The following is a 23,488-nucleotide window of genomic DNA, read 5'->3' as shown; positions in this document are numbered from 1 at the left end:
CTAGTTTTTACGGAAAAGGAGAGTCTTTCATTCTGTGCTACGGCATTCCCTTGTCAGCTCTTACAGGTAAGTAATTTGGTTCAAAACAACTGCAAAAACAGAAATAACAGATTTAGGATCAGCTGGATGCAACTTGAAATCCCTGGAACACCAAGTACTAGTTAAATGACAGTTTTTCTGAGCACATTTCTTCCTTTCAAAATGGAGATATAGATTCCACTTATCTCACACCTTTCCTCTGAAGATTCAAATGAATTGATGATGATAAAAACCATAGACCTACTTAGCATTTGTAAGTACCAGGCTATTCACTGTTCTACATGATTCTCACATATTATCTCATTGCCACAACACCCTCTGAGGTAAGAACAGTTAAAATCCTCATTTTGCAGATAGGGAGGCCAAGAAATGGAAGATGAAATCATTTGCCCAAAGACATTTTTAAGATGTAATATTTATGAAGTGCCTTCCAAGTAACTAGTAGGAACTAAAAGCAAAGTAGCTATTATTCCCTTGTGTCTATTTCTGTAGATTTAAAAAAGGGAGAGAATACACACATACCTGTTTCTTCTGTTTTACGAGCTGTTGGAAAGTTCCTTGTCAGTCTAATTTAACAGTCCTTTCAGGACTACAAAGTGCAGAAACAGATAATCCTTCCTTAAGATCTGCCCCACCAGGGGGCGCCTGGCTGGCTCAGTGGGTCAGGCTTCTGCCTTCAGCTCAGGTCATCATCTCAGGGTCCAGGAAGGAGCCCCGCATCTGGCTCTCCGCTCGGCGGGGAGCCTGCATCCCCCCCCCCCCGCCCTGACTGCCTGTCTGCCTACTTCTGATCTCTGTCTAATTAATTAATTAATTGATTGATTGATTGATTAAAAAAAAAAAAAGATCTCACCCAAGAACTCAAATTTGTTAAAATTTCTGTAGTTGAAATGATTGCAGACCGCTTTTGGCCCTTAAATTGTTTGTGAAATTCATTGATCATCATCTGCCATAAGTGATGTCATTTCTCTAATGCCTCAATCGGTCTGGGAAGAGTCTGCTCATCGTTGATATCTAAAAGTTCACAGGACAGCAGAAGTGGAAAACTCTGTAAAACCACTTCTGTAACAAGTGGTTCTGCGTTGAATTATAAAAAATTATAAGAAGTTACACAGGAGAGAAAGCTTACTTAAACAAGTTGATACACTTGTGATTAGAACCCCCCAGTTCAGTGAGCCATGTGCTTTCTTGAGTTGTCCCAATCATACCTCCTTAAAAATGAGTTTAAAAAAAAAGTGGGGAAAATAAGTTATAGTATGTAACAAAAAAAGACTCATTTATACTTTGGTTTTTGTTTTTTTGTTTTTTTCCTTTTCTTTGCACTTGGTTCTTGAGAGGAAGGGAAGTAGTTCTCTACTGTGAAATCAATCTTAAGGAGAGAGACTGACAGACATCAGCATGCACATGTTGTGGCACAAATTTTACCATCTCCAACTGGTCCTCCCCAAGCCTGGTTTTGGTGTCTCCTTCCAGGCGTCAAACCACATATTGCCTTGTCCACTGGTCTTGCCACTTCAACTTCTTGGGTCACTTCTGCAAATCCTGTGGCTTGCTAGACACAAAACATATCAGAGGGAGTTTTTGGTTTTATAAATCAGCATATTCAAGTCTTTCAGAAATTACTCAATGAAACAATAAATTGGTCATTAGTTCACTTCTGTAACTAATGGTTCTGTATCAGTTTTAAAAATATTTAAAATGTCATTCTTCACATCCAAATAGTTGTTTTCACCATAGAAACGCTGAGACTTTATAAGATAAATACATCAGAATTATCAAGCACTCTTCATAATCTTCAGCCTTTGGATTCACACACACGATCATGCTTACTTTACCTTCCCCATCAAAGTAGTTCTTGAACAGATGGGTTAACTTTGAATCTCGGTATGGAACCATCTGTAAATACATTAAAACCCAAATATATAAGGCACAAGAATGCACACAAACAAAGCTCTGCAAATGATGACCGGCTGTCGCTTACTTTGTTAGTTCCATATATTTGGTTCTCTCTCAGGACTTCCATACATGTTCTTTGCATCATTAATGACTGATTAATGTTACCTGACAGGAAAATATAGACAGAAGACATCTGAAAACAATACAGTAGCTACAATGTGGTCTGTCTGCCTGTAAAATCCCCACTTCATTGAAATACTATATGGAAATTACAACTAATGGGTTTTGGTGGCCCAGTCTAAGGAGCTGTCCCCACATGGCCTGGCCTGGCTGTACTTCAGGAGTATTTTAATAGCAGTGTTTCAGGAGGGGGTTAATACCATCCTTCAAGGATTCTATCAAAAGGACTATCTGTGGAATGCACCATTATATATTTCATGGCCCATCAAGTTTCTAACAAATCTTGAACTCTATGAAAAAGTAATATTAAATGCAGATGTTTAATATCCTCATATTAAAATATTATCTCAAAAGCCTCAGGCTTCATCAGCACTGAAATCCCACCTCACCCCTGCCTGCACCCAGAGGGGCTCCTGTCTCCAACTAACTCTGTCCCCTCCACATCCAAACAAGAAATTCAGTTTTTGTTTTTGGGTTTTAATCTCTACACCCATTGTGGGGCTTGAACGCACAACCCTGAGGTCAAGAGTCTCAGGGTTGCTCTATTGAGTCAGCCAGGTGGCCCCAAACAAGGATTACTAAGGCAATGCAGCTGTTAGTTCTAACCACTCATTTGGATTTCTGAGCCAAGCCTCCAGTGATGCAGGAGAGCTCACTTGCAGAGACCCCCAAAAACATTAGCTAACTCCAACTGTGCTCTCATCCTTGGTCACTTCTCAAAACACAGAGCTCATCTGTGTCTCCATAATGTCCCATGATTCAGGACTCTTCTTCCTTGACCCCAACTCCCAGAGTCCTTCCTACTTCCACTGTGCTCTCTGGAGCCCAAATTCCTGTTACCGGACTTCCCTATGTCTTCACACCTCTCAGAGAGCTCTACCCATCTCTAATTACCATGATTTCTTAACCTGGGGTCCATATTGTCCATGGGTACATTTCAGGAAGTCTGTACACTGGATGGGAAATAAATTATACCTTTTATTTTTTCCAGACTTCTGAAATAGCATTTCCTTTCAATTATGAATGTAGGCCAAAATATAATATTAGTGGTATCTGTGATTTTTGTCAGTACAAATCATAGGTAATTTTTTTTTTAAGATTTTATTTATTTATCAGAGAGAGGGGGGGGGAGAGAGTGAACACAGGCAGACAGAATGGCAGGCAGAGGCAGAGGGAGAAGCAGGCTCCCTGCTGAGCAAGGAGCCCGATGTGGGACTCGATCCCAGGATGCTGGGATCATGACCTGAGCTGAAGGCAGCTGCTCAACCAACTGAGCCACCCAGGTGTCCCTGAATCATAGGTAATTTTACAGCACCTTACAGTGCTACAGATAGTTATGTTCATCACTACTTTGAAATTACATAGTTATAAGACCTACTGATACATCTTTAATTAAGGCATTAATAAAGAAGCATGTAAATGATTACAATGACAAGTGCCTTAAGAATACTTTTGGGGGGGCACCCAGGTGGTTCAGTCAGTCAGCCATCAGACTTTTTTCTTTTAAGATTGATTTGTCTTAGAGTCCAGGTGGGGTGAGGGGCAGAGGGAGAGAATCTCAAGCAGACTCCCTGCTGAGGGTGGAACCTGACGTGAGGCTTGATCTCAGGACCAGGAGAGATCATGACCTGAGCTGAAACCAAGAGTCAGACACTCAACCAACTGAGCCACCTAGGCGCCCCAGGCATCCACCTCTTGATAGCAGCTCAGGTCTTATTTCAGGGTTGTGAGTTCAAGCCCTGCCTTGGGCTCCATGCTGGGCGTGAAGCTTACTTTAAAAAGGGAAGGGTTGCATCTGGGTGGCTCAATCAGTTAAGCATCTGCCTTCAGCTCAGGTTATGATCTCTGGGTCCTGGTATCAAGCCTTGCATCAGGCTCCCTGCTCAATGGAAGTCTGCTTCTGCCTCTCCCTCTAATAATAACTTCTAAAAACACATTTCCATCTAATCGGCTTCCTTTGTAATTCTACATATTTTATGTCATTCACTCAGGGATATTCTGCAGCCGAGGTGTAAAACAAATCAATCTTAAAAGAAAAAAGTCTGATGGCTGACTGACTGAACCACCTGGGTGCCCCCCCAAAAGTATTCACAGGATTATCCTGTCAGAAGGATAGTGCTTCCCCCTGCAGCACAAGTAAAAGTTGCTTGTTTTCTGAAGCCTGACATTTATAAGGATGGTGAGCAGAGAGGCCAGCAACATTCTCCTAATCCTTAGCTGCTGCCCTTCCATGTTCCCCAGCATGCCTGCTCCTGGGTCATTCTGGTGTCTGTGAGGACTGCTCTAATGTGCTGCCAGGACTCCCACTCCCTCAACTCCAGTCAGTCTGTCTTCACCATGCGAGCTGCACAGCTATGCCCACACCCTGAACCTTTATCACTCAGAACTGCACTTCCTCTAGAATCCTGTGCCCCAGCCACAGTCTCCTCTTCCCCTGCTCATGCCCTCGTTTTTATCTCAGCTGTTGCCCATCCATATCAACACTGCTAGTCCTTTCTGGTTTTCTCCCAAAGCATCAGAACCCTCAAGTTTCTACTTTCTTCCACTGAGATAAACCCGCTCCCCATCAAGGTGAATCCTTCCTCTTGCGATCTAGATCCCAGATTCTCTATCTTAAATACACATACAATGTGGAGGAGGTTTTTTTTGTCCTCTCACGTGGCTACCACCTTCTTTCTCCTTCCTAGGCTCTTTCAGTCAATTACCTCAAGCATCTGTTCCTCAAGGCTCTGCCCTCAGCCTGTTCCCATGTGTCCTCCATGAATAATCTCATCTCCCCTGTTGCTTCTATAATATTGGCAAAACCTAAATTTATATGCCTCCCATCAAATCGCTCTCCTTCCAAATGTGTGTACATCCAGTGACTAGGCAGTTCCCCTGGGCTAAGCTGAACACATCCAACAGACTCTTCAACAACCCACATCTGCACCTCAGACTGCTTTCTCCTCAGCCACAATCTTGGACCTGCCCTCCTCTCTTGCTTCCTCTCCACATGCAGGTCGACTTCCTAACCAGCTCTCCCTTTTCTCCCACCCTTGCGTCCAGGGCACATGATTGCTCCTCTGAATTACTCCAAAAGGCTCCCAGCTGCTTTTCCTATCCCTAGGCCTGCCTCAGTACATTAATTCTCTATATGGGAAAACAACCTTTCTGAAAGACTAATTCTTCATTTCCTTTCAGGGGAGGCTGCATAACAGCAGAAAGACACAAGCGTTGAAAATCCAGCCAGTCAGGGTTAAAAATCAGGCTCGGGTTTTGGAAGTTGACGTAAACTCTCCCAACCCATTTCCTCATCTGAAAATGGGTATCATAATCCTGAAAGGTCAGAATCAAGAAATCAAGCCCATGCATAGTAAATACTGTGATACACATTAGTCCTTTAATAACTGGCAATCACCATTATTCCTTTAGGACAAAATTTAGACTTTTTAACATGATAGATGAGTCCTCATGGCCTTGCTGCCTCAGTTGTCATGGGTCAATAATCCATACCCTCCCACTTCAGTGACCTTGACCCTGCCATATTCTCTCAGTTTACAAGTGGCTGCCTCCTCTGTCAAGTATAACTCTAACCCTGTCTTGCATATAGCTCACTCAATTTAAGTGTCAACTACATGAACTTCCCCACTAAACTTTCCCTCACATGCACCCCCAGACTAAATGAATGTTCAAATACTGGCACACAGTACGTATTCCGTACATGCTATGGGGTAAACCATAACATAAACAGCTACACTAATGAAAGACTAAAAAAACAAAACAAAACATAGATTTCCTTCCAATTTGCTTTTGTATTCAAAGTTTTCCCATTTCCAGAAGCCAATTTTCACCAGTATGCATGTTGGAATACCTGTTAAATCACTTAAGTTTAAGGATGTGGTGCTTTACTGGCAATAGATACAATATGAATATAATTTGCTTTATATTTATTTTAATCACTTACCCTCATTCTTCAAGAAGTCAGTGTACTAGGGGCGCCTGGGTGGCTCAGTGGGTTAGGGTGCTGCCTTCAGCTCTGGTCATGATCTCAGGGTCCTGGGATCGAGTCCCACATCGGGCTCTCTGCTCAGCAGGGAGCCTGCTTCCCTTCCTCTCTCTCTGCCTGCCTCTCCGTCTACTTGTGATTTCTCTGTCAAATAAATAAATAAAATCTTAAAAAAAAAAAATTTGTAAAAAAAAAAAAAAGTCAGTATACTATAACATAGAATACACACATATATGTTACATATATTATGTATATTATAGTATACATAATATATACATATTATATATACCATATATATAATATACTGATACCAAACCAACATTACTAAAGGAACAGCAATGACCACTAAACTTAACCTCAGATTATCAAAACTGAAGACATTTATGCTTAAACCACCTATCAATAAGCAGGTGACAGACTGGCATTGCAAGTTTTTGCATTGCAAGTTTTTGGAAGTTGTAGCAATAAACCAGTACTATGCTGTGCTCACCAGCTTCATGTAATCTGTTCCCTTCTGCTTTTCTCTAGTTCATTCACTTCCAGCAAGATATACCAGGGACAACTGACTTATAGTGATTTGTTCCTTTTCCTGAAGAGAAGATCGTAAATACAATAACATTAGGTATAACTGGTTTACAGTGTTTTTCAAATATATTCCAATCAACAAATTATTAAGTCTTATAAATATCACATTTGCACAGTACAAAACTGTAGGGCCAAAGGATACAGGTTTTGGTGGAAGAGTCTGCTAAAAGCATAAGCTCAGTATACTCATGATAGTCTCGATGACTTGCCTGTTGTCTGGTCTTCCACATTATACTCTAAGCCCCGTGAAAGCAAGGACTGCCTCTCAATCAATGGTCTCATCTCTAGCACCCTGCACAGCACCTCACTGCAGGATCTCAATCTGTGTCTGCTAAGTAGTGACTCTACAACAGGCCTATCCTAAATTCTTCTATAACCGATACTTAACAATTTTATAATTGTGAAAAATTTCATAATACTCTAATTGTATAAAAAATGAAGAGGCACATAACTGATTTGTAATATTAGATGTGTTCAAAGGACAGGAAGTATATATGAAGGCTTGACTTAAAAGCGTTTTCTAGCTAGTATGTGTACCTACTCTATATATAAAGTCAGGCACTGGCCTAAGAATTCTACGTGCATTGCCTGCTTTAATCCTCACAGAGGATTTTAACAGTCAGACAGCTAACAAATTAATAGGACTCAGAATTCGAATTCTGGTGGTTTCCAGTATGCTGCCGTACCATCTCATCATGCCATGTGGAAACCTTCATGATGAGGTTCAAATGGAATTACACTTTAATAACAAGTTATTAAATGATTCCTATTCAGGCGCAAATGCTTTTACTAATTGATGTAAGCCTTGTAGTATGACAGGCCCAGCAGTAAAAGATGATCTGCAGATGGAAGGCCTACTGGCCTATCAGCCGAAAGAAGAACAATTTAGAATTGTCATCTCCTAAACTGTATCTACCCTGGAAAGTTAACCGCTGACATTTTAAAACCATTAACTGAATTCCCACATACAAAATGAGTCTTCAGAGATAAAATAATGACCCATACTCATTTTATCTCCTCTATTAAAGAGATTTATAAAGATTTGTAAACCTTTTTCACAGCACAATTCTAGGTTCTTAGATTCAATAGCCAGCTTCCCAAAACTATACTCTTTAATGGAACAATTTTAAAAAGTCATCACCCACACTTAATAATTCTAGAATAGTCTTCACTGCAGTCAAACTTCCCTGATTTATTTCAAGTTCCAAAAACTAACAGTTCAGTTAAAACAAGAAAAACTCCACACAGTGCAAGTTTACCTGTAAGACACTGTCTCCATCTGCATCCAGGGGAGTCTAAACTAATTTAATGTTGAATACGCTACGAGAATGTCTGGACTCACGATTCAAATGTGTGTTAGCAATACATCGCTTTTTCTGGCCTGTGATGACAGAGACATCATTGATCAAACCTGAACTCAGTCATTACAGGATACATGCTTTCTACTAAATAGTACTGCCATCAAATTACAGTAGCAACTGTCAGGATTTTATTTATTGTTTCAGATTTTCCTAACTTTAACTTGGTTTCTAACCTCTCCAGAAAACTTCGAAAGCCTCTTCAATAGATTTCACTTGTACTTCTGTACTTCCTGCAACATACATGTTATGGTTCTTATCTTCACGAAGCAATTTAGATTGTGGTGGTCTGTGAGAAAGAAAGACATCAGTCTCCTAAATAATGAGATCCTAATATCTCAACTTAAGACTAGGACTAAACTGGCAGGCCACCTGACATGGATTCTTACAATGGGAATAGGCCTAGGCAAGAGCTCCAAAAAACCAGGAAACTTAGGTAAGTATAAGGGTATACAGTCAGGATTAGTTACTGTAACAGGGTCACAGGAACCTAGGTTGTTCTAGAAGCTTTGCTCTACTGTGTTCTAATAAAGCACACAAAACACTAAACAAGTAGAGAACAAAACAGTATTACATATAGCAACACCACATGCACAGGTTAAGCCACAAAATCTAGCATTTCCCTAATTTTAAAAATTGAACAGAGCTGGTTCTCACATCAGAGTCAGCAAAAGACAAATTCAGAAAGAGTTTGGTATACACCAGGAGTGACAATCTTTTCAAAGTGGCTGATCAAGTTTTGAACTGCATAGTAGGATAAGGATGGAAAGGGTGCCGCCTGTTCGGCCTTAGTCTTGTGAGCAGTGGGGGTGGAAATGTGTGTCAGCCACCATCATTCAGTACAGGGCAGATTCCCCAAGCAGCAGGGAGGGGCTCAGAGGTAGCAGCCAGCGCAGTACCAACGAAAAACCACCTACATTCAAACATGCCACAGATGCCAACCACTGGCATAACTGCACCCTTTCTCCTTAAGAAAAGAGTCAATGTCATCACATACACAAAATCTGTGTTTCTCATGGGCATGCTGCAACTGTTCCACTTACTAAAGGAATAAGGTGAAAGTTATTACAGCAGCCGGGCTCAGTCCACAGTAGTGATAGTCACAATGAGTCGGTGCTTAAAAACCCTCTACTTGTAGTATTTCTTCATCGTATTTAAAAAGACTTTAAAAAAAAAAAAGGTTAAAAACCACCCTAAGCAATTAATTCTTAATTCGATGCCAAATATGCACCCTGTGAGTTCATTCAAGAGTTACCAGAAAGGTTACAAGGCAAGCAAGGCACATTTATCGGTCTTCCTTTTTTCTAAAACTAAAACCAAGAGAGGCTTCTTTGAAAATAATCTCTTTTAGAACAAACCAAACAGAAATGTGGCATGTGTGTAAAAAAGTGAAATGGATTGGTAGCACTGAATCATCACAAAAGTTGAGGAAAGGGGCGCCTGGGTGGCTCAGTGGGTTAAAGACTCTGCCTTCGACCCAGGTCATGATCCCAGGGTCCTGGGATTTGGCCCTGCATGGGGCTCTCTGCTCAGCAGGCAGCCTGCTCCCCTCCCCCCCCATCCTGGCCCCCCACCGCCTGCCTCTCTGCCTACTTGTGATCTGTCAAATAAATAAATAAAATCTTAAAAAAAAAAAAGTTGAGGAAAATGGGTACACACAACAAATGGGAAAGGAAGTAATCTATAAATTGCTTAATTTATTAAACCTGTTCTCAGTCTAATGGTTTTCTAAGTATCCAGCTGTTTCTCCAATAATGTTCAGTTAGTCTTCATATTATTTATGTTCTGAGAGGCCCTAACAAAGACAGCATTGAAGATAAGCATTTAGCTTAAGAACAAAACCATCGCGGTGCCTGGGTGGCTCAGTGGGTTGAGCCTCTGCCTTCAGCTCTGGTCATGGTCTCGGGGTCCTGGGATCAAGCCCCACCTCAGGCTCTCTGCTCAGTGGGGAGCCTGCTTCCCCCCTCTCTCTGCCTGCCTGTCTGCCCACTTGTGATCTCTGTCTGTCTAAAAAAAGAAAAAAACAAAAAACAAAAAAAACCATCACCTTAAGAACAAGATACTAATAGGACATGAGACTCCCAGAGTCCGCTCTGGCACAAACATGGATTGTGAGGCCAGGCTGTTCATTCCTCTTCAGTCTGAGCTGGAAGACCCAAGGAAATCTAAGGAGTTGTCTTTTAACTCTGGTGGAATGATGTTACAGATGTCACTTCACATTAATCAGTGATGACAGATCTGTATCGGTTGTACAGACAACAGCTTTGGGCTCCGCTCTATAGCGATCACCAACTGTAGATGGTTAACATGGCTACAAACTCCCAACATGAAGCGTTAGGTTCTTGAAAAATAACTCCAGGGAACTCACATGCATAGGACACTTCCTTGCACAATTACAGTGTTTCTCAAAATACAGCCCCAAGGCCAAGAGTTCTCAAAAGTATGTCTAAGATGAGGATTCAGGTCTCTCTTCTCCTTAGATGCCTTAACCCACTGGTTCCCTAATATAGCTGCATATCTGATTAAGAATAAAACTATGCATTGAACACCAACTGCATGATATATTATGCATATTATGTGTATGAAATATATGCACATCATATTTCATTGGGAAAACAAAGGCATTATCACCTTTTATCACTGAGAAAACTAAGGCTCACTGAGGTAAAGTGACTTCCCCAAGGTTAAGCAGCTGACAAGGGACTCTCTTTGCTACTTACTTAGGCTTTATGGGATCAAACGGCACCTCTCCCAATAGATCATAAATGTAATTACTATATATTTCGATACAAGAGACAAATATACCATAGACACTATCTTCATCAACCTCTTCTGCTTTGCAGAATTCTTATACATTTATCATATCTGCAAACTCTGGTTCTACTTGTCGTCTGAAAAAAGGAAAAAGCCAAAAAGTCTGTTCTTACGGAGTCAGCATCAAAAGTAAACGATCCCAAGGGGAAACTAAAAGATTTAAGTTAAATGACCTGTCACTGCAAGCAGTCTATTCATACTTGTAGTGAGCCAACAGAACCTGCCATCTCCTCCCAGACACACAGCTTTTCTACCCTCTTCCACCCAAAGTGGCACCTTCTCTAAATAGTATTTCAAGGACTGTGTGCTCAAAACCTAACAGAACTAAGCAAATAAACTTAATGAAGAACATTCCTCAACTTTGATCTCACTACAGTCAACTGTCAGACCAGCTCCCCTTCATGTTCGTCATCCCCTATGCCTGAGAAAGCCATCAGACAGAGTTCCCCTTAGGCCAGTGTCACACTGAATGTAATTACTTGCTAGAGGGAGTCTTTGGATTGGGCATGGCTTCTCTTTTCTGCCGTTCTAACAAGGCATCAACTTCACACTGGTTATCCATGCTATTCCTGTCATTAGATTTAAAAACCTGAAGTGGGGGTAAAAATCAGACCATGATTTTTTTAAGAGTTTAGCTTAGTTTTTTTAAAACATATTTAAGACATAAGAAACCTTTTTATTATTTTTAAGACATATTTAAGACGTAAGAATATTTATGACATAGGACATTTCCTTAAGACATAAGAAACATTTACTACTTAAGGTTTCAGAATGTAACCAGTGTATTAGTTTTCCTTTAACACTACTGTATCCACAGGTCTCTTGCCCTATGCCCTCAAGTGATACAGTCACAACTCCAAAAAAAAAAAAAATTACACTTACATATTGTATTGCTTGAAATGACCCTATACTGTTAAAGATCATGTCCAAACAACGAGGAAGCAGACCTCCTTCTCCTGGAGAACCAGTCATTGTGTGAGTTTTTCCACTTCCTGTCACACCATATGTGAAAAGGAGACCTACAATGTAGCAAGTCACATGGACTTATATGTTGAAGGTCACACTGGGTTATATCTTAAAAGTCCTCCACTTTTGGGGCACCTGGGTGGCTCAGTGGGTTAAAGCCTCTGCCTTCAGCTCAGGTCATGATCCCAGAGTTCTGGGATCAAGTCCCACATTGGACTCTCTGCTTGGCGGGGAGCCTGCTTCCTCCTCTCTCTCTCTGCCTGCCTCTCTATTTGTGAGCTCTGTCTGTCAAATAAATAAATTAAAAAAAAAAAAAGTCCTCCACTTTAAATATTTCTTCACTGTATTAAGAAACACTTAAAATTAACCAGCTCAAAAAGAAGGCTGTATGGGCGCCTAGGTGGCTCAGTTGGTAATGCTTCGAGTTTTTATCTCAGCTCAGGTCTTGATCTCAGGATGGTGAGCTCAAGCCCCTCATTTGGCTCCACGCCCAGGCTGGAGCCTACTTAAATAAAAATAAAATATTTTAAAAAGTAGGTTTTATACCACCCTAACAAATCTGAATTCAAGGCCAAACATAAACAAATATATAAGTACCAAAAAAGTTTTTTCAGAGGGGGACAAAAAAGAAAATGTAACAAAAGCTTCAATAATCCTATCATTTTTGCCATGAATGAGGTTCACTACCAAGGGATTAGCCACAACATCAAAGAGCTCCTTCTGGGTGGGATGAATGCCAAATACTTGTTTAAATGAATACAGAGTCTGTGAAGAAGGAAAAAAATTAAAAGCATAGGAATGGAACTTCACTCTAAGCTAGAAACACATCTGTTTAAATGTATTCAGATGTTTCTTAGTGAACATTTAAGATCTAGACAACGCCCCCCCAAAAATGAAGTCTTTAAACTTGGAACCCTTAAAGTCATGACATAATTCAAGTTATACCCCTTATAAACAAAATGTAGAAGTTTAAAGTCCACTAATGCTTCACAGACCCAGGCTGATTTGGGGCAGCAAAGATCAAAATCATCATGACTCAGTCACAGACTTGTGAAAATCATCAAACATTACTCCATATACTAATTTACCACTTGCTCTTTTAAAATGCCATAGCAGCATAAAATCAAGTTATTTGGTGTACTGTCTTAAAATCAGAAATGACCTGTAAATATAATCTCATCTGAGTTTGTCTAGGAAATAAATTTTAATGGTGACCCTTAAAAAAAATCAGTACTTCAATTATCAAATCTCTATCAATATATGATTATTATAACACTATTACCAAAAATATTACCAAACTCCTACTTGGAAAATTTGATTGGGGACTGAGGTATATATGAATATATTTTCATGTAAACTAAATTGTCCTTTTTGTCCAGAGGCTGGAGTTCAATTATTTCTGTCTTTGTTATTTTTTAGTTTTTCTGAATTACAGACATTGCAATTATTTCTGTAACCTTCCTGAATGTCACAGCTTTTGTTTCACGAATGTCAGTACATGAGCATTGTTGTTACATGAGCATTCACTAGAATTTATTGTGGATTATAGCCTTTGTCAAGTAGTACCCTCTTTTCTGTTTTATACCCTTGTCCTTACATTCAACCTGTACAGATATCACTATCATGAACCTTAGGTTTTTAAAATTAGCAGTTTTGTCCCCCCACAAAGGGGACATGTATAGATTAGTACTCAAACATACACTAACACAACATGTGCTAGCCTTAGCCTGGCAGCGAATCATTTCATTCTTACCTTCAATTACATACTATTAATTATTATGCTCATTTTATAACTTGTTAAAAGATCACACACCTACTTTAGCTAGGCTAACTCTTACTTCGTGGAAGGTTTTACCCCAACCCTGTAAAACAGCTATAGAGTTCACAAGAAGAATAAAGAATCTTAGAACGGAAAGGATACACATAAAATAGTGCTGATAGATCAGTCAGATGACCTCCAAGTTCTTGTGAACAAATCCCTTCTTACTAATAAGAAAACCAAGACCCAGAGGAGGAACTTACCCAATCCTCCGGTGCTGACTGGTATCCCAACCATTTCCAGGCCAGCACTGCCTTCTGTGACAAGGCGGTGAGAACTGCTAATCCCCACCAAGATTTCTGGTGGGGATGTACTTATACATAGGAGATTAATCTAACAGAGAAATCTTATAGAGAAATGAAGTTCTTCACAGTAAGGCAGTTCTCAATTATTTGACATCTATGAAGCCCACTCCTCCATGAAGCCTTCCCAGACTATTCATTCGTGCTTCATCCATATTCATTGAAAGGGGAACAGGACAGATAAGGTGCATATCCCCCTGAAGCTTACATTATAGCAGGGAAAAGAGACAAATCTCTTGATGTGTGCTAAGTGCTATCAAGGAAGCACATAAAGGGCAGACCAGGACAGAAGGAGGGAAGGGTGCCACTTCTGATAAGGTAGATCTGACACTGTGAGGAGGTGATGTTTTAGCTGAAATCCATAGATGAGGAGCCATCTGTGCTAAGAGCCAGGAGAAAGAAAAGTCTACACCAAGAGCACTGCCCTGAAGCAGGATCCCGGCTTATCCAAGGAACTCAAAGGACTGGATGGCTAGCAATAGATGACTGTGGACAAACAGGAGACAAATTAAGCAGGATCTTGCTCGTTTAAAGACTTTATGCCTTGAAAAATTTTAAACAGGAAACTGGCCAGATCAGATTTACACTTTAAAAGATCTCTCTGGTGGCTCTGTGGAAAATGGAGAATAAGATTCAGATCAGAAGCAAGCAGTCCAGTTAGATTTCAAGTATGGTCAGCAAACCAGCACCCCTCTGAGAACTGTTTTGTTTCCTGTCTAGGAGGAGAGAATTAGAGAATCTGGAGTAAGTTTAGAAACTTTTGTAGCCATTTGACATGGCTGCCACATCCCAGTATGACATCACTGGGCTCATTTCATTGAACAGATTATCAAACCACTTCTCTGTGGTCTAATTCAGATGGCAAAGCTACAGCACGAAATTATTGGTCATGATGCACTGAAAATTTAAAAAGCTGTTCCTTCACCACAGATCATTTGAGAATCACTAGTCCTGGCTAAGCACGGCTAAGATGAGTGGGAGCAGTAGAGATAGAAACAAAAGGACAGTTTCACATTGGAGCAGAACGGATAGAATGTACTGGTGAATGAATGGCATTATGAGCACACATGGTGCCACCATTTATTGAGAGAAGACAAGGGAGGAAATGATTTAGAGTGGGGAAAGAAGAGTTCTTTTCGACACACAGAATTTGAGATGCATATATGACATCCAGTGGATGTTCAAATTTAGAGCTGAGTAAAGGGTTCGACAGAAGATTAAAAAGACCCTCCAGAATCACTGTATAACCAACATTTAAAGCCACGGGAAAGTGTAGAGAAGAGCGCCCTGGTATAGCCGACCCCAGTACTGAGAGGTTGGAAAAGGAAGAGGAGGCCACAAAGAGGGGCCTGTGAGAGCCAAGAACATGAAGACTTGGACAGGACACAGAAGAGGGCTTCAGGAAGGACAGTCCTGCTAAGAAACAGATTATGAGGACAAGAGATGTCCATCTAATATGAGCAGTCCAGAGCCCCCTGGTAGGCTTCTGACAAGCCTGCAAGAGCAGGGTGCACAAGAGTGAAAGGCCGCTGGAAAGTAGAGACAAAAGCCTGAATCACTGCTTCCTCCTGCCTTCCCATAGTCCATCTCTTTCAGCACACCAGTCTGTCTTCCTTCTGTGCCCCTAACTCAGCTGTAAAGGCAAGGATTGTGCCTTACTCATTTTTAAAAATCTCCTGCCCTGCAGCTTTCATGTAACGTATGTTGAACTGAACTGAACTCACTTTGCTCAAGATTTTATTAAAAATAACACTTCATACAAATACACAATGCCTACTGCTAATCTGCACATGAAATTATATCTATGTGTATGTGTCTTTGTGTATAGCTACACAGCACAATCATTCATTAAATGATCCCTAACCTAAAATAAATAATCTAGTACAAGAAATTAACTCATAAAAAGCAATCCTCTAAACTCAAAAACCAAACGTATGCCTAGCCACACTTTATATCTGGTGGTTATAGGGAAGTAAACAATTTTTTCAAAAAAGTGGAAACGTGAATTGTGTTATACGTAAAAAATGTTAAAGCCCTTCAGGAGAGAACATCTCAAGTATAAATGGCTTGGTTCCAATGGGAATTACCTCCTCATAGTCTCCATTTTGGTTGAGTCTGTAACCCTCAGGAGTATGAAGCTGAACAGTTGTATTATGATCACTTACGCAGCACACTTGATCAGGAAGGCTCAATAGGCACGCCCTACAGTACACCTGAAATTACAGGAAGGGGCTTCCAGAACAAAAGTTGACTACTTTTCATTTAAGCTTCCCATTCATTCATCTGACACTTGGTCTCTCAACAGAAGAGACTTATATGAACTTAATGCTATGAAAACCAAAACTTGCTACCAGAAAGTGTCAGATGTAAACAGATGTATCAGGATTAAAATCAAGGGATTTTAAATACACATGCAATTAAAATAAACGGGATAACAAAAGCACCAAATCACACAGCTTCTCTTCACTATTATACTGGTACCAGTTGAATAAATCTGTATACAACAACTAATACAAAGATCTCTAAAATTAATATTATCATACGATGAGAATTATTTGAAAAGCTGTTAGAATTCTTTGAAACTGGATGTCAAATAAAATTTGGCCGCTTAACACTTAATATACAAATAAATATAACATATACATATATACAAATAAGAATAATATACAAATAAATGACCACAACATCCAAAACACGGCTTCTTCATTAGTGATAGGGTTAAGGAAAAACTGTTCAGATGTATGTGCAAAGTACCTGGTTCCCTCAACTTAGAACAAGAGACACATTCCAGTGCCAGTGGAGAGAGAGAAAAATATCCCAGAATAAACCAACCTTCTCTTATTTGCCATCTGCCTCTAAAAGCCTGAAACTCGTGAAATACATGCAATTATGATTAGTTATTGGACTGAATCAAACTGTTCTACACCAGCGTCTTTATGAAGCGAGTCATCATTTACTGTTTAACAGCCCTGAAGATGGGAGAGAATGCTCATCCAAGCAGAAAGTTCCCTGCCTTCTGAGAAAGCAGGAAGAATTCTCCAGGACAGGTGAAGAATATTCTTCATTATCTAAGTTTTCAAATTATAATTAGTTACAGAAGTTATACAGTTGACAACCAAAAACTTCATTTTACTGGACTAATGAATCCCACATAGAAACAAAATTTTAAAGCTGGAACCAGCCTTACCTATTTCACCAAATGTTCTCTGACTATGCTTCCACATCTCCATCTCTTCCAAGCATACACAGAAGACAGAAAAGGACTGAAGAAAACACACACACACACACACAAATTTATAGGTAGACCTTACCCCAACTGGATCTCTAAGACTTGTTTGGGATCCTTTCTTCCTTAAAGTTTCCTGGGTGTCTTAGTCCACCTGGTCATAGGTTAAAAAACATTCAGTTCAAAACAACATAAAAAACCTCACCTATAATTCATATAGAGACAACCTTCCTAGGATTTATAAAGTTCTCCCTTAGCAGTTCCAAAACATTACACCCCAAGTAACATAAGAATAAGCTGCATTAGAAGAAAATATGTGGCACACGAAGCAAAAGTAAGCAAGACTGGTTTCAGGAAATGGTTTCAATACTAGGTAATAGTTCTATATTTAAAATAGCTTGCGTTTTTTCTGGAAGGACTATACAGAAAGTGAAGCACTGTAAGTTTGAAAAATCTATAGGTAATTGACCACGCTTATCTTGAAAGCATTTATATACGCGCACAAACACACACACACACCGCTCCAACAGCCATTGCCCAGGCAGACTGACTTCACCAAATGATAAAAAAGCAGGTGGGGAAAATCCCACTTGATTCTTTCATCAAGATCTATCTACGCTTTTAAGGAACAATTGTTTTCTCCAAGTTTATCATCCTTTGTCCCCAAAGAAAACTTAGTCGCCAACCTGCAATTTCTTGCTCTCTTGGAATCAAAATAAAAAGATATTTTGACTTCACCAATTTCACGAAAGCATGCGGCTTCCCTCCAAGGCAAACCCCACATTTATCTACAGTGCAGATAAACATTTCACAGTAAAATTGAGTGTAATTATTGGCGTGGACTTTAGATTATTAAAATATTTTCGCAACACGGCCCGAAATGAAACAAACAAGTTTCCAGTACAAAATATCATGGCGCGTTTCCTTAGTTGTTGTTGTTGTTTTTAAAGCTCGGAAGAGCACGCCGCGCTCGCGGGGGGCCAGGGCCCTCCAGGGACGGAGGCCGCCCGGCGCCAGCAACACCAGGGCACAGCCCCCGTCCGCACCACCAGCGTCAGAGTGCAACCTGGAAACGCCGGTGGTCGGGCGGGAAAAGGCCACTTCGTTAAGGGCTGGGGGCGGCACCGGAGCCAGGTGGGTGGGACCCGAGCTGACGGCAGCCCACCAGGCTCTGGGCTCCTGGTTTCCCCCGACGTGGGCTGGCCTTTTCTGCTCTTTGGAGGCCCGGAGCGGGACGCCGGACTCCAGCGTGAGGGGAGGTGGGGACGTGGAGGGCGCGCCGCGGACCGGTCCCCGCCAGCCAGGCTCTCCTTAGCGGCCCACGCGGGAGCTTCCACTTTGGAGGCCGCAGTCCGGACAGCAGGGGACTCGGTGCAGACCGAGGAGACGCCGGCCCCTGCCCCGTGGTCCGGTACTCACGCTGGCTTCATGACAGCGGGCTCCGTGCTGCCGGGATGCGCGAGCGGGGCGCCGGGCTCGAGCCGGCGGGCTGGTGAGGGTGGCGGGCGGCGGGCCGGTGAGGGTGGCGGGCGGCGGGCCGAGGAACTGGTCGCGGAAAACTGAGGCGCGACGCTCCGAATTGCCGGCAAACGCACCGCGAGCTCAGGTGAGCTCGCGCCCGGCGCTTTTTTATACGGGCCAATCAGCGCCCGCCCGCGGGAAAAAAGGCGGGGCCTCAGAGGAAATAACTGCTCGGCCGGAAACCTTGCTGGTCTCCTAGGCGACCGCCTGGAGCGCGGGGCGTCCGGGATGCAGGGCTGCAGGGCTGCAGGGCTGAAACCCGGACCTCAGACGTAATAAAATCCAACCCCGTCCACTTTCCCAGGAGAAAACTGAGGGTTTCTTTTCCTACAGCACAAGAAGGCCAATGGAAGGACAAGTCCAGGGTCGACTCAAGAGGTCACAGGTGTTCCAGGACGGGAGTGTCCTATTCTTGTCCTGTGCCCTGCATCTCTCACTCCCTCCCTGGCTTCCACATCATCACATCATATTGGATTTCGTTCTCTCCTTCTCCTTTCCTGGGTTCTCCTTCTCAGGTTCCTCCAGCTCTTTCGTACATAACACGTTGTGTTATGAAATTATTAATGTTTGATCCTGGGCGTTGTTTAAAAGAAAACCACCGGCCCAAAATGGAGTCCCTCATGCTAGGCCGAGTCACCAAACCGGGCCCTACTCTCTTACTAGGTACAGTTTCTACTTCGCCCCAAAACATAGTCTGAACCGGTCGGTCAGGAGCTTTCCCGTCTCAGCACGGGTGACGTCATCTCCATCTCCCCCTCCCCCTGCTCCCTGCCCCCCACGACTGGCAGATGAGATGATCCTCGAAGAACCCCCCCTGCCCTTCTCCCTGAGGGAAGGTGACCTGGCCTGAAACAATCCTATCTCTTCTTTCAGTAATGATTTCCTTTTCCCACCCTCCTTCCTACAAAAACCTTTACTTCTGTACAGCTCTCGGGAGCAGGTCTTTGTTTGCTAGACAGGATGCTGCTGTTCACCTTAAAAAGCCAAGTTGATCTTTTACTCAGTTGAATTTGTTTGACAGCATACAGGGATGAATAAAGTTTGGTCCTTGCCCTTCAGGAACAATATCCATAACAACTCTTTAATCCGATGAACAGATTTTAAACACATCAGTTTGCCCCTAAATGGACGGCAATCAAATATGCATCTAATCTGTGCTCTCAGAGGCATCTGCTCCCCTCTCCTAAACGGCACCAGTTAAATGGACATAATTTCATATCCTTGGCCCATATTGTTCTACATAACAATTTTTTTCCTAATGACCTAATTGCTTTTTAATAGATGAGTCTTTAAGCCATCAGAACTGTTATTAAATGGCAGTTGAGATTTGTATTATTTAGGAATTAGGCATGGCTGCTGGCTACTTACCTCTTAGTTACCCTGCAGTCTGGCTTGGCCTCAGTCTCTCCATTGGAACTCTTCTCACTGAGACCATCACCTCCTTGATACTAAACCAAATTGATCCTCCTGGACCTCTCAACAACACTAAAAATATTTTCTTCCTTTTCCCATGCCCCCCCCTTTTTCCTTCTAGGTCTCTAAGCCCCTCTTTCTCAGAATTTATGAGGTGTATTGTTCATTTTTGGCATTTCTTGTTTTTTGTCCATTTGTAAGGGCCTATTTAGCCATAGCAGCTTCACCTTGGCTTAACAGCCATTTTGTTGTTTATGCAGTAAAACTTAAACTGACCACCCCCCCCCCCCCCGCCAGGGGAACTGATAATAGAGCCCAAATACAAGGGTGGGTCAGGTCAGGTGGAGAAAACAGAGCCTGAATGCAGGGATGAGTCGGATCAGGTGGAGTCATCCAATCAGTGGAGTACTCATATTGTCTCCCTAAATGGGAGATATTTAGGCACCCCCTACCAAGGAGTGTGGGCCCTGCCTTTTGGGCATCAATTCTGACCAAGGAGCTAGGCTAATTCAAATAGCTACTATGGGGTGAATTGTAATTCAATTGGCCACCCATGTGTGACCAAGCATGACTGTGCAGCTTTCTCTGTGTGTTGCAATCTCATTGGCCACCTGTGTGTGGCCAGGTTCAACCACATGGCCTTTGCTCTATAAAAGTTAGTCTGTGAGGCTGGGAGGGGTCACCCTCTCTGAGGCAGCCCTGAACGGTCAGTTTGATTCTCGATGCTGGGCATGAAATAAAACTTTGCTTGACTTTCGCTTTGTATCAGTCTCATTCCTTTGATTTACGGACCTGACACCTTCAATGTTGTAGCTTAGGGTTTTGACCTGGTTGCTAGCTGAGACGTCTCCTCGGGCGCTCCTGGTCACTCCAATGTCTTCACATACAGCTACAGACCCAGCTGCCGTCACTTCTCCATTTGGGTGTCCCACAGCACCCACTTGGGTGTCATACCTACCACACCCTAATATCTTCCCCTGAACCTGCTGCCCCTCAGTGGATGGTATCATCGTCTACCCAGTCACCCAAGCCAGGGTCCCTGGTACCATCTTTGACTTTTGCCTCTCCTTCTATTCCAACATCCACTCACCCCATCTTGACAGCTCTATTAAATAGCCTTCGAAACTCTCCATCCACTTCTCTCCATTCCCTTGGCCCCTACCATGTCTTGTCTGGATGACTGCAACAGTAACCAAACAGGCTTCTCTGTGGCTACCCTCCCAGGCCACTTGTAAACCACAGATCTGGTCACATCACCCTCCTACCCGTAGCACCGCAATAGCTCCCCAGGGCTGGGCAACCCCCACAGGGCCCCGAGGCTCTTCCTCTCCAAGCTCATCACTTACCATTGCCCCTCCAGGCACATGGCCCTTCAGTACCCTGGGCTTATGTAGCCAACCTTCTTTCCTCTGACACTGCCTTCTTACTCTCAGTTCTCAGCAGATCCTCATCAATGACCTGGCACTGGATGCTGGATCCCTACTCCACACCCCCAGTCCCCTGCACCCTGCGAACACCTGTTGCTTTGCTCCAGATCTCCCATCCCAGTTTGGTCACTCTTCCTTATGGCATCCTTTACCGGCTTATCCCCACAGCCTCGCAAGGTGGCGCTGTTGCACCCCAGCGCCCAGCAATGGAGGCCCTCTTGTAAATGTTTGGAAGGAATGGACAAATCCATCCCAGCTGAGGACCCAGGTAAATAATAGCCCACTATTTAAGTGAAGTCCCCCACTCCAGCTTTTCTTCTGGCCAGTTTCTTCTTCCTCACCTCTATCCATACTAAAGCTTATTTTCTTAGGGGAAAAAAGGTAAAAACAAACAAAAAAACAGGCATCTCACACCTAACACGTTTTTCTTTTTTTAATGATTTTATTTATTTGACAGAGATCACAAGTAGGCAGAGAGGCGGGCAGAGACAGAGGGGGAAGCAGGCTCCCCACTGAGCAGAGAGCCCGACGTGGGTCTCGGTCCCAGAACCCTGAGATCATGACCCAAGCCAAAGGCAGAGGCTCCAACCCACTGAGCCACCCAGGCGCCCCCACCTAACACATTCTTATCTCTACCCCCAAAGGGTTCCCCATAGCCAGTAAAAGATTTGCACTTTCCCTTAGAGATCCACACCAGGGATAACGGTAGTAGAGAGAGGTAGTAGAACGGAGTTTTCTACTAAAGTCAAGTTATGGAGTATAATTTAGGTCCAGTAAAATCTACTCTTTTCACTTGTGCAGTGTATGTTATGTATTTGACAAACACAGCACCCTGTAGCCATCGTCACTGTCAGATGTGTAATACCCCCAACACTTCAAAGCCTTCTTTGTGCTACCCCTTTGTGGTCATCACCTTCCTATACCCCCAGCCCTCAGCAACCACTTTCCTGACTTCCTCCTTTAGAGTTTCCTCTTTTTCAGAAGGCCTCTTCTCTAGCTGGGCAAAATGCTTTGGAGATTCACACATGCGTTGCACGTATCAGCAACATGTTCCCTTTTTACTGCTGAGTAGTAATCCCTTGTATGAACGCATGACAGTTTATCCATCCACCAGCTGATGGACAATTAGGCTCTTCCTACTCTTTGGCAATTACGGTCTAATTATCTGCATAGAGGTCTTTAAGAAGATAGGGATTTTCATTTCTCTTGGTGGGATGGTTGGGTTCATCATAAGTGTCAGTTTGACTTTATAAGAAACTGCTAAACTGGACTGAGAGGGTCCTATGCAAAACACAGGGGAGAGGCTAACACTTCAGCTGATGGGAACCATAATTAACTCAAATACCTAGCTACGCGAGTCCAGCTGTGGGAACCATATAACTACTAGTGACCAGATACTGCCACAGCCTAGAGTGTTTGAGGGAGGGTGGTACAATGAAGACAGGACGCCTATGGCCCTCCCAACACACAACACTGGGACACTCTCTTCCAGGCCCAGCTGTTGACTCCCATCAGCTGTGGCAGCATCATCTCACATCCACTGGCCCTGGGACTCTCCCCAGGCCTGAAAATGAATGACTGGATGTTAATGTTTTACAGACTCAAAAGACAATAAAATCAGCAAGCTTAGTTTGGGGGGGTAGCATGGGAGGCTTGTAAAATTGATACAAAAAGAAACAAATGATCTAAACCATATTTCAAATGAATAACATACACATAAATGGGCCATAACTAACCCAAGTAATTTAGACTATTGAGACCATATGCCCTCAGGCTCAAGACAAAAAGAACCTGAAACATATCGAATTCTAATTAGTAAGCCTTTTTGCAGACATGGGTTGGTAATTCTGAAATGACGTGCTGTACATTCTAAGACTGAGGAAATAATACATTGCGATAAGAAGAGCCATGTTTCTCACTGTTGGAGAAGAGAGTTATAGAAATTGCCAAAGGGGGA

At 42.5% G+C, this 23,488-nt stretch overlaps 2 long non-coding RNA genes across 2 annotated transcripts; both read right to left on the bottom strand.

Moving 5' to 3' along the window:
• Positions 1–869: 869 nt before the first annotated feature.
• On the bottom strand, positions 870–6,202 carry LOC123388193. Its single transcript, XR_006602757.1, has 3 exons — positions 6,059–6,202; positions 2,021–2,100; positions 870–1,935 (listed from the first exon to the last, which is right to left on the bottom strand). It is a non-coding gene; the product is annotated as an uncharacterized LOC123388193 (long non-coding RNA).
• Positions 6,203–6,511: 309 nt separating this feature from the next.
• Positions 6,512–19,504, bottom strand: LOC123388194. Its single transcript, XR_006602758.1, has 4 exons — positions 18,590–19,504; positions 17,256–17,324; positions 16,032–16,157; positions 6,512–6,689 (listed from the first exon to the last, which is right to left on the bottom strand). It is a non-coding gene; the product is annotated as an uncharacterized LOC123388194 (long non-coding RNA).
• Positions 19,505–23,488: the final 3,984 nt, after the last annotated feature.

The sequence above is a fragment of the Mustela putorius genome, unplaced genomic scaffold (assembly GCF_011764305.1).
Source record: "Mustela putorius furo isolate JIRA1106 unplaced genomic scaffold, ASM1176430v1.1 tig00003896_pilon_pilon_pilon, whole genome shotgun sequence".
Classification (NCBI taxonomy): domain Eukaryota; kingdom Metazoa; phylum Chordata; class Mammalia; order Carnivora; family Mustelidae; genus Mustela; species Mustela putorius.
The sequence above is the reverse complement of the archived record's forward strand: the minus strand, read 5'-3'. Positions and strand labels throughout refer to the sequence as shown.